Genomic DNA, 10,858 nt, shown 5'->3' with positions numbered 1-10,858 from the left:
ACCTAACAAACGTTTGAAATGTAAATTGATGTGGAAATAAAAGGCTTTATTATTATTATTATGTTAGTATGTAGATACAAATTTTAAAATTAGTATATTTTAGCTCTTTTCCACAAAACCTGACAAATGTGCGTGTTAATACCATACAAATCCGAAAAGATATCTTGGAATATCATCAATATCAGAAGGTACTATACAATTTTCAAACCACGTTCGAAACAATTTTTCAGATCGAAATTCTGCAATTAATTCAAAAATATACTGTTATATTTAATATATATTAATATTAATATTAATATTAATATTAATATATTAATATTAATATATTAATTAATTAATTAATTAATAATATTATAAAGAGGTAAAGTTTGTAAGTTTGTCACATTTTTTAAATGGGGTAATCTTCGGAACTACTGGTCCGATTTTAAAAATTCTTTCACCAGTAGAATGCTACATTATCGGGGAGTGCCATAGGCTATATTTTATATTGGTATCATGTATATTAGCCGAGTTATCACAGTTTTTGTCATACAGGTCGGACTGAAAATCCTCTTAAACAGACTTATTCGCATGCGCTGCCTTAACTATTGTGTAAAATTCAAATTAATGTATGAAGACTTTATGTATCTTTAAAAGTTCTACAAAAAAGTCCGCGACACCATATATCTATCTTCTATATATTAGCAGATATAGTACCTTTTGTGTTTTAAAAATTATTAATTTTATATACTTAGGTTTACGTCATTATTTATACAACTAAACTTTAATCCTTATTAAAATAAATTGTTTAATAATCACAAGGATATTATGGAGATAAGATTTGCCCTTTACAGTATGTTAATTAGTTAAATAGTTTCGGAGATAATACAAAATTTCTAAAAGACGCAGAAATTCCGCTACATGACGCCCGGCGCATTCATTTACGTAGTTCCCGTTCCCGTGTGAATATGGGGATCAAACATAGCCTATGACACTCGCAAATAACGTAGCTTTCTATTGGTAAAACAATCTTTCAAATCGGTCCAGTAGATCCAAAGATTATAATTTTAGCATAGAAGTCTCTATTTTCCTTTGTCATCGCACCACGCTCATAGGGCTGGACCGATTTTGCTAAGGGTAGGGGTAAGGTAGGGAAGGTATAGGGTAGGGTAGAGGTACGGGTAGGATAGGGAAGTGGTAGGGTAGGGGTAAGATTGGCGTGAGATGGGGGTACGGGTGGGATAGGGGTAGGAAAGGGATAGGGTACGGGGAGGTAGGATGGGGGTAGGGGTAGGATGGGAGTAGGGTGTAGGTAAGGTAGGGGTAGGGTAGGAGTAGGTTTGGGGTAGGGTAGGGTTAGGGTGGGGGTAGGGGTAGGGTAGGGTAGGGGTAGGGTAGGGTAGGGGTAGGGTAGATGTATGGGTTGGGTAGGGTTTGGGTAGTGGTAGGGTAGGGGTAGGGTAGGGTAGGAGTAGTAGTAAAGTTGACATCGAAATTTACGCGGACGAAGTCGCGGGCGTCTGCTAGTATTTAATATATTTTAAATTTACGGCTATGTTTTAAATTTTTACAAAGTAACCGTCATACATATTCAGGTAAAATAAACAAAAAGGATTCTACGCCGCAATATACTTCGTGCATTCAGGTCGACAAACTCTACGTAAAATTCACTCTACCACCGAAGCGTCCTCAGGAGACTAAAGCGAACCATTACAAAATCAAAAGATTTATACGTTCGTCCTTCATCCAATCCATACTAATACCTACTCTAAATGCAAAAGTTAATCTAAGTGTCTGTTTTCACGTCTAAATCATGAAACTTGATGAATTTTAGTACAGACAAATAATAAATAATTGTAATAATGTACTTGTAAATATATAAGGGTTGAAACACGGGTTGAAAATTTATAAAAAAAGTCCATATTTTTTTCATTTTCACCCCTCTGCAGTTATGAAGATAATTTTTTTTTAATGTTTATCATTTTTCAAGAAAAAATATTAAAAAGGAGATGTGATTTTGTTGTAAGTTATTCCAGTTTTTGTGAAGTATTAAACTATTTAAGAAGAAGAAAGTAGATGTTTGCTTTACAATTTGTAAAGCAATTTCGGAAACAACAAGACTGTATGTGCTCTCTTATTCCTATCTAATACATAGCAGTGTAATCGATTTTCTTCTTACACGGAAAGAGCAATTTGAAAACTATCCGATCAGCAGCGAATCGCGCAAATAGCACTACGGATACAAATTGGTTTTTCTCGGGAACATTAAGCAAATAACCAGTATTCCTCCCACGTAATCTGCTGCTAAATGACGCGTTAAGATGAGACTTAGATAACACGATGACTTACAATTTTTCCTTCCACTACCTTGGTGTTCATGTTAAGTTTTGTTTTGGGATTGCGAGTCAATTCACTTATAAAATTTAAATACTAAAAGTCAACGTAACTGGCATATTTTTTTATTGTTTCACGTATGTAGATCATATAAATTTAGGCAAGTAGGCAGAAATTATAATACATTTTAAAGAAAAAAGTTGGAATGTGCACACTTAAAAAAAAATTTCTTGTATTGAAATTCAGCACCTCATCAGCAACTCATACTCTCACCAGGAACTTTGTAATTACAAAAAGTAGACACCAGTTTTATACTAATTTATAAACCTCGATAAGTGTACAAGTTTTTAAAATAACAGTACTCTTCAGTTATATACATTTTTTTTTACAGGACAATTTTCTTAAATCGGGTCATCTTAGTGAAAGAAAAATAATAAAACAAATAAAACATTATTTATAACAAAATAGTATTATGGTACATTGGCAATTCATTTTGCAACGTATAACAAAAATCAGATCTTTAAAACCTTAATCACAACAGCTACAGTATTAAAAAAAATGATTCGAGTCAACTTTACACAGCGATAAATTGGAAAAGGAAGCACTCTTTTCATAAACATAGATGTAAAGATGATTTTTCTCGTATTAATTTAGGTACTGCAAAATAGATTTAATCAAAAATTATTCTAAACTCGTGGATCAAAATTCAAAACAATGGAGCCTTGTTTAGTAGAATTGTGTGTCTTCCATAACTTTATCAATCTTAACTTCGACAATTAAATTAACAGTTGTGTTTGAACACAACATTTCAATAAGATGAGCGGTTCGGCGTTTTCTCTGGCTTGTCTTTTACATTAATCCTTTTCTCTGAGTACAACAAACTTTTTTATTTATGTTTAACCTACTGTTGATGGAAGATTGTGTATGTATGTATAACATACTCTTGTATGTACACTCTTAACAACCCTTGGACTCGAAATTTCTTAACAAAATTCTGCTCGAGTGTAACGAAACAACTTCCCAACTTCAGGAAGAAGAAAAGGTCAATATTTCATAACATATTAGAGCAGTATGATGGGCCTTAGCTTCATGTCCCCTCTATATATTAATAACTAACGATTTCAGTCTGTCCAAAGTACTAATAGGTATATACTCTATAAAAACATTTAATAAAAAAACTTCAACCAACCTCAAAAACATGTAAGAATATCATAAAGATTTAGGTTTTCAGCCAGTGTTTTTTTTATGTAGTTGTTTCAGAAACTGCTTAAATTAATTCAACACCGGCTTAGCACCGCCTTCAAACTCAATTAGTCCTTACAATTTTTTAAAGTTTCCCACGATTTCTCCAGGATCCCATCATCAGATCCTGATATAGTGACAATTCAAGAGTATACACTTTCAAAGGTAAAAATATAAAATTTCAAAATTGGTTAAGAAATGACGAAGTTCTGAGGTAACAAACATTAAAAAAAAAAACATACGCGTCACAGTGAAAACCTCCTCCTTTTTTTGAAGTCGGTTAAAAATCGTTATAATCCGGTACATGGGCGCAACGGAAACGTGTCGTAAACATCATTAATCTGAACATTACAAATACGTTCGGTAAGAACTTACCCGATTACGCTGAATTATAAATGAAGTGTCACCCAAACGCTCACAAAAAATCTGAAGGGCGGAAACCCCTGAATAAAGAGACGGTGCGTCGGTTTTGAACTGTAAGAAAATGGGGCCCGCTTTAACGATTAATCGAGATAATTCGGTGGATAATGCCGATGGGAAAGCAAATTAAATAGGGCCGTTTTTATACAACAACAATTCAGCATTGAATACTGTTTTGGGAAAACCTACGCCTTAGGATGATGGAAATTAGGCATGTGAAGTGTTGCGCTCCTTACATGCGATGGATGGTTTAAATACCTATTAATCAAACCAACTACTGGCTGGCTGGTGGCTAGTTATCACCATACCGGCAAAGACGTACCACCAAGCGATTTAGCGTTCCGGTACGATTTCGAGTAGAGACCGATAGGTATGTGGATCTTCATCCTACTCCTAACAAGTTAGCCCGCTTTCATCTTAAATCGCATCATCACTTACCATCAGCAGGATCATTATAATCTCGACGTACAATTCGGAACCGTTTAACACTGAGCTAAATAGAACACTAGAGTGATTTTGAGATTGTAGTCAAAGGCCAATCATGTAAAAGAATAAAACAAAGCATCTAATAAACAGAGCAGTACATACACACTCGGCATTTGTGCAATTCCTTTTGTACACATATACAGATACTTTACCCGTAAGCGCCGTACATATTTCCAGCGCAGGAATCGAAAGATAAGGGTCGCAAGCCTTACTCTTCACTCGCGTACTCACCACTGTACCGCTCAATTAGCGGCATAGTGCTCAGAGTTATTTTCTGATATAGTAACTGCCTTTTAAGCGTTATTCACGTTGGCTTATTTCACAGGTAATTTTTGTTCAAGTGCTTGTAGTCTAGTAGAATTAAATATCAAGAATTCCACTACTAAGATAACGGAGATGATAAGGTAAGGGAGAAGATGTCTTACCACACGACCACAAATAAGAGACCAGCATTAAGTCCAAGAGGTCTAGAGAGTACCGATAATACACATACATATACATATCACAGACTTTTGGCCTATCTAAGAGGGACGTGGGACAACAAATAAATTTCATAAAACAGACCACTACAAAGCCAATAAAAACTATAATCATCTCTGTAAGGACCCTCGTCCTTACTGTAAGATATGGCAAGCAGAGCGCACACGACCACCCCGGTCAAGCGCCGGTGACAGACTGTCCCATGTTCCCACTACCAATGTACATGAGATAGTGTATGCAATATTGTAGGTATCTATTTAGTAGACACAAACACTACAATCTCTTTGTCTATACTAATATTATAAAGAGGTAAAGTTTGTGGTATTGTAAGGGATTAATCTCCGGAACTACTGAACTGATTTCGAAGATTCTTTTATCACCAGAAAGTGTACGTTGTTTGTGAGTGTCAGAGACTTAATTTTTATCCTCGTATTGTAACAGGAACGGTGCTGTGGTGTGGTGAAACCGCGGGGCATTGGCTAGTCATTAATTAATTAGTTGTGGAAATATATTTTCTAGATGATAGATGATATTGATAAATATATTAAGGTATACAGTTAACGTACGAAGCTTCTATTTCACCTTTATTTATCTTAGTGTAGGTACAAAGTGTCGCCCATATGCACAGCTCTGTAAAAAGTATAGCGCAAATAACAAGATGATTTCGATTCAGATCCAGCTAACGAAGCAGCCGTAATAAAAATAAAAGAGAGACTGCAAAAAGCTGTCTGAACTACGCAACCAGCCTTTGATTCATTACAGTTTTCGATTAGCCCCGAGCTCGGATGTTTTTGAAAAATGTTTGCTACTGTACCTAGATACGGAAATTAAATACTTTATTCTCTATTGTATATATTAATGGAATTGAATAACACCTGCTAGCTGATACACAATAAAAATATACTACGTTTAAAACATCAGGTTAGTTTGGAAAAATTACTTTCGTCGATGTATAAATCGTTACATTGTTCATTATGAATAGTCAAAATATATTATCTGATTTATTAAATAATTATACCCACAGAACATTGAAAACGCAGAGCTATATCTATACCTGCTAAATGACCTAATGGACTTTGTACAGTCTAAAATTTTTATAAAGACAACTATTGTTGACTTAAGCCGTCAAGAATTATTGAGCAAGAAAACTATTAACATTTAAATTTAATTTTGTTTTTGGGATATGACAAACCCCACCTTGTACGCCATGTGTGTTTAAGTCAATTCGTAAAAGGGCGGTTAATATTAATAATAATAATAATTCCTTAAGACGAGAACCTTGCGAGAGCTGAGACAGAGAAAAAACGTAAATAAAAACGTTACCGCCATGTGGCATGTGGAGTCCACTGAAATCATCCCATCGTTATATCTGACAACGGTTTGATCCCAGTCTGCCTCGCTCACCATCTGAGGCGGCTGGGGTTCCGTGGCAGTTCGCTCGCAGGCAAGATGCAAAAAGCGGTCTTGCGGGACTCGACTAGACCCTCCAACTTTTCAGTTGTGTGCATTTTAAGAAATTAAATATCAAATATCTCAAACGGTGAAGGAAAAACATCGTGAGGAAACCTGCATACCAGAGAATTTTCTTAATTAACTGCGTGTGTGAAGTCTGCCAATCCGCATTGGGGCAGCGTGGTGGACTATTGGCCTAACCCCTCTCATTCTGAGAGGAGACTCGAGCTCAGCAGTGAGCCGAATATGGATTAGTAATGATGATGATGATGATGATATTTATATTATTGATAACCATCAAACAATGCATATGCAAAACCATGAATTTGATGAATGTTATTTCTTAAAACAACAACCGTTCTTATCGATTGCTCAAGCCAAGTATATCCAAATGGAAACGAGTGCACAAGCAGTTGACAACTCAGTCAGGCCCTTTTCCAATTTGTGTTCGAATAAATGGAAACTCTCGAATCACATAAATGAATACGGTGGAACAAATTGATTTCTCACTCAAACAGAACCGTTGGTGGGACGTGCTCTGTTTGATGTGTTGTTTTTCTTACTTAGAAAATAATAACCATATGTCTTCAAGGAATTTAAGGCGTGAAATCAGAATTTAACCACAGCGTAAAAAGAGGAGTGTTATTAGTTTGACGTGTCTTTCAGAGTATATGTGTATTATAGGACTCAAAAGTGATTACAAATATAAGAGAACTAATGTCGAACAAAGGTTATGATTCACAACACTTGTCAGGACAACTTAATTAACAAATCAAACTGTAACCAACGACCCTAGTATGGCAGAGAATGACCTTGAGTGGAGTAACGCACTTGTGAACGATGTGTGTAGGGTTCAAGGTAACTTTGACTGTTAACAAACACTCCCCTTTTCCACTCAAGTCACTCTCCCCGTCTATCCCAAGTAACCCATAAAGAATAACACAACAAGAGATGTGGACGGCTCGAACGCCACGAGCACACTGAAGCCAACACGAGATCGAGCGACGTCATATCCGTCACAGACTACTATTTCCTACACTATTTATTAAAGACATGTAAATTTAAAAGCGGCTATCGCGGCGATAACATGTGTGTCAGTTTCGATCGATTTTCCGGACACGGTCAAATATCTTTTAAAAGATACGAATATGTTTATGAACTTGCATACGCGAAAATTAAAGGAATACTTTTTGGGACAGCCTGTGTAGCGTCGCAGCAGCGGTACACTCACACTATAATTATGATTTTTTTTTTATTCTTTACAAGTTAGCCCTTGACTACATTCGTGACTACATTCATGACTGATTCGAGCCTGACTTTTGGTAAGCATATAAATGCGGCGTGTAAGAAGGCGCAGAAAACTGTAAGGGCACTCAGCACGATGCTACCTAATACGCGGGGCCCGAGCTCCAGAAAACGGAGAACATTAGCTCTGGCTATGGAATCTCTTGTTATGTACGCGGCGCCAGTATGGGTTTCAGCCTTGGACAAAGAAATCTATAAAACCGCCGTATTAAGCGCACAGAGAACTATGGCTCTAAGGACATGTTGCGCATACAGAACTATATCCACTGATGCTGCTCTTGTGCTGGCAAGTCTTATCCCGGCCCATCTTCTAGCACGAGAAAGGTTTAGCACCTATGAGCTAAAAATGCCAGAGGAAAGAAGAATGGCCAGAGAAATGACTCTAGAGGCTTGGCAACATGAATGGAACAACTCTACGAAAGGGCGATGGACACATAGGCTGATTAGTAACATAAAAAGGTGGTTAGACAGGAAACACGGCACAATCACGTTTCGGATGACTCAGTGCTTCACTGGCCATGGGGTCTTTATGCAGTACCTTTTACGCATTAAAAAAAGGAACTACGCCAAATGTTTGTACTGCATTGACCCCAACGACGACGCCGAACATACCATATTTTGCTGTCCACGTTTCAAAATAGAAAGAGATGAAGTAAGAAAGGAGCTAGGACGAGAAATCACTGTAGAAAACTTAATTAATATAATGTTGGAATCAAGTGAGAACTGGGACCTAATAAGAAGTTTTCTGGAAATCATAATGAAAATAAAGGAGAAAGATGAAAAGATACTCGGAAAGTGAGAAAAGACTGCGACGTTGGTGGTAGGCCGAATGGCAGGTACACCAGCGTTCTGAAAGTAGGAGGGGTTTTTAGCCGGTAGGAGTCCGGCACTACCCAAACGGGTGTCCATGAGGATTTTCCCCCCTACAGGAAAAAAAAAAAAAAAAAAAAGCCCTTGACTACAATCTCACCTGATGGTAAGTGATGATGTAATCTAAGATGGAAGCGGGCTAACATGTTAAGTCCACACTCCTTTCGGTTTCTACACGACATCGTACCGGAACGCTAAATCGCTTGGCGGTACGTCTTTGTCGGTAGGGTGGTAACTAGCCACAATGATATTTATCTATTATATATTTATCTTACTACCCGCTAATGATTGTTCTTTGTTTTTCTGTTCTCTTTTTGTTTATTATTTAACTTTTTTTTGAATATTGTTTATATAATAAAAACCAATGCACAGTAAAACCAACTGTGGTTTTTGTTGCATCATGGTTAGGCTCAATTTAAATATGTTTTTTGTAGAGTAATAAATAAATGAATAAAAAAAGGGTTTGTCTATCTCTGGCATAGTAAATAGTAAGTCATTACTTTCTGTGGCACTCGAACAAAATCCCAACGCACGTTTCACATAAGTCCCTGTAAGTGTACGTTAGTTAATTGAAAGAAACCGCCTGTCAAGGACCTCGTGTTTAGTGAGCAAACAACCATGATACCACTTAGTGTACCGCGTACACTAACAGTGAGATTAGAGGCACGTTTGTAAGTAACAGCTCCTAGAAGCTTCCATACTACTCGTGTGCATTACGAAGGATATTCACTGTGTTTAGAGTTAATGTAACTACATCTACGAGCATTTATTCCACGAGCTTCTAAGTAACAATTTAACACAATAATGGATTGTTTAACGTTTAAATAATTAATTAAAATTCTAAATTCAATATTCATTTATTTCAAATAGGCTTAGTATACAAGCACTTTGAAAAGTCAATTTTGACTATTTGTAAAGACACCATCACCGGTTCGTAAGGCAGGTTCTGCTGATTAGAGCCAGTTAGTAAGGATGAGGGAAGAAGGAAGGAAGTTATGGATGTTTGTAAGGATGTTTGGATGTTTGTTACTCTTTAACGCCGCAACTACAGAACCGATTTGGCTAAAATTTGGTATGGAAATAGATTTTACTCTGGATTAACACATAGGCTTTTCACTTTTCATCTCGGAAAAATCCATGGTTCCCGAGGGATTTGTGGAAAACTAAATTTCACGCGAACGAAGTCGTGGGCGTCCACTAGTATTACAATAATTTACAATTGTTAACATCGTTTTAACTTTTAGTTTTAGTTCCTGTGTGCAAGCCTCCAAGCATCTTTATCATGGAACTCATCAATTGTGTAAGTAAATGTTTTTATAACATTGCTTGTTTTTAACAGCATTAGCAGGTCCAAAACTGTCTTAGGAATCTTGATGAGTACACTCAAACTTACGAAATATTTTTTTACTCTTTGAAGACGATAAGCGAATGTATTATAAATTTATCCCCATGTCTAGTAAGACGGGGGTTTAGATTTCCTTTCCTTTTCAATACAATAATAATTCGACAGTTGAATACAACAGTTGCGTAGTTATGTGCAAAATATAAAAACTAAATTGACCCCGAGCTGGGAATTGATCTCAGGACCTCTATTATTAAGACTACCAACTGCGCCAAAGAGGTCGTCAAAATAATTAAATCAAATCTCTTTATAATAGTACTCTAGTCTTTTAGTTAACCAATTTTAATTTGTATTATTCGTGCATATTATTTTCTCATTTGAATGTTTCTTGCTTCAATAAATTAAACATTTTAATTAACCCCTTTTTACGTAGTTTCTATCAGGTACAAATTCGCTTCACGTTTTTAATTAAAACTTTCTAGTTCTTTTACGATTTATTTCAGATGTTGACGTCTAGATTATTTAACGTTTTAAATTCTTGAAGCTTATTTTCAACCGAATCGAAAAAAAGGAAAATTTGGATATGCATTGCCTATTCTTATTTCAAAAACAAATACCTACTATAATTTACAGCCTCAATAGCTCAACGGTAAGAGTGGTCGGACTCATCACCGAGGGGTGGTGGTTCGATGCTCGCCCTGTTGGTCTATTGTCGTACCCACTACTAGTACAGTCTTTCTCGACTAGTTGGAGGGGAATGGAAATATTGGTCATATTTAATACATATGGCAAATATTCTTTTATATATAGAATATGAGCCGTGATAGCCCAGTGGATATCACCTCTGCCTCCAATTCCGGAGACTCTGGGTTCGAATCCGTTTAATAAATTAAATATTACGTATCTCAAACGGTGAAGGAAAACATTGTGCAACCTGCATACCTGAGA

Source organism: Bicyclus anynana, chromosome 14 (assembly GCF_947172395.1).
Source record: "Bicyclus anynana chromosome 14, ilBicAnyn1.1, whole genome shotgun sequence".
In the NCBI taxonomy this organism is placed as follows: Eukaryota; Metazoa; Arthropoda; class Insecta; order Lepidoptera; family Nymphalidae; genus Bicyclus; species Bicyclus anynana.
The sequence above is the reverse complement of the archived record's forward strand: the minus strand, read 5'-3'. Positions refer to the sequence as shown.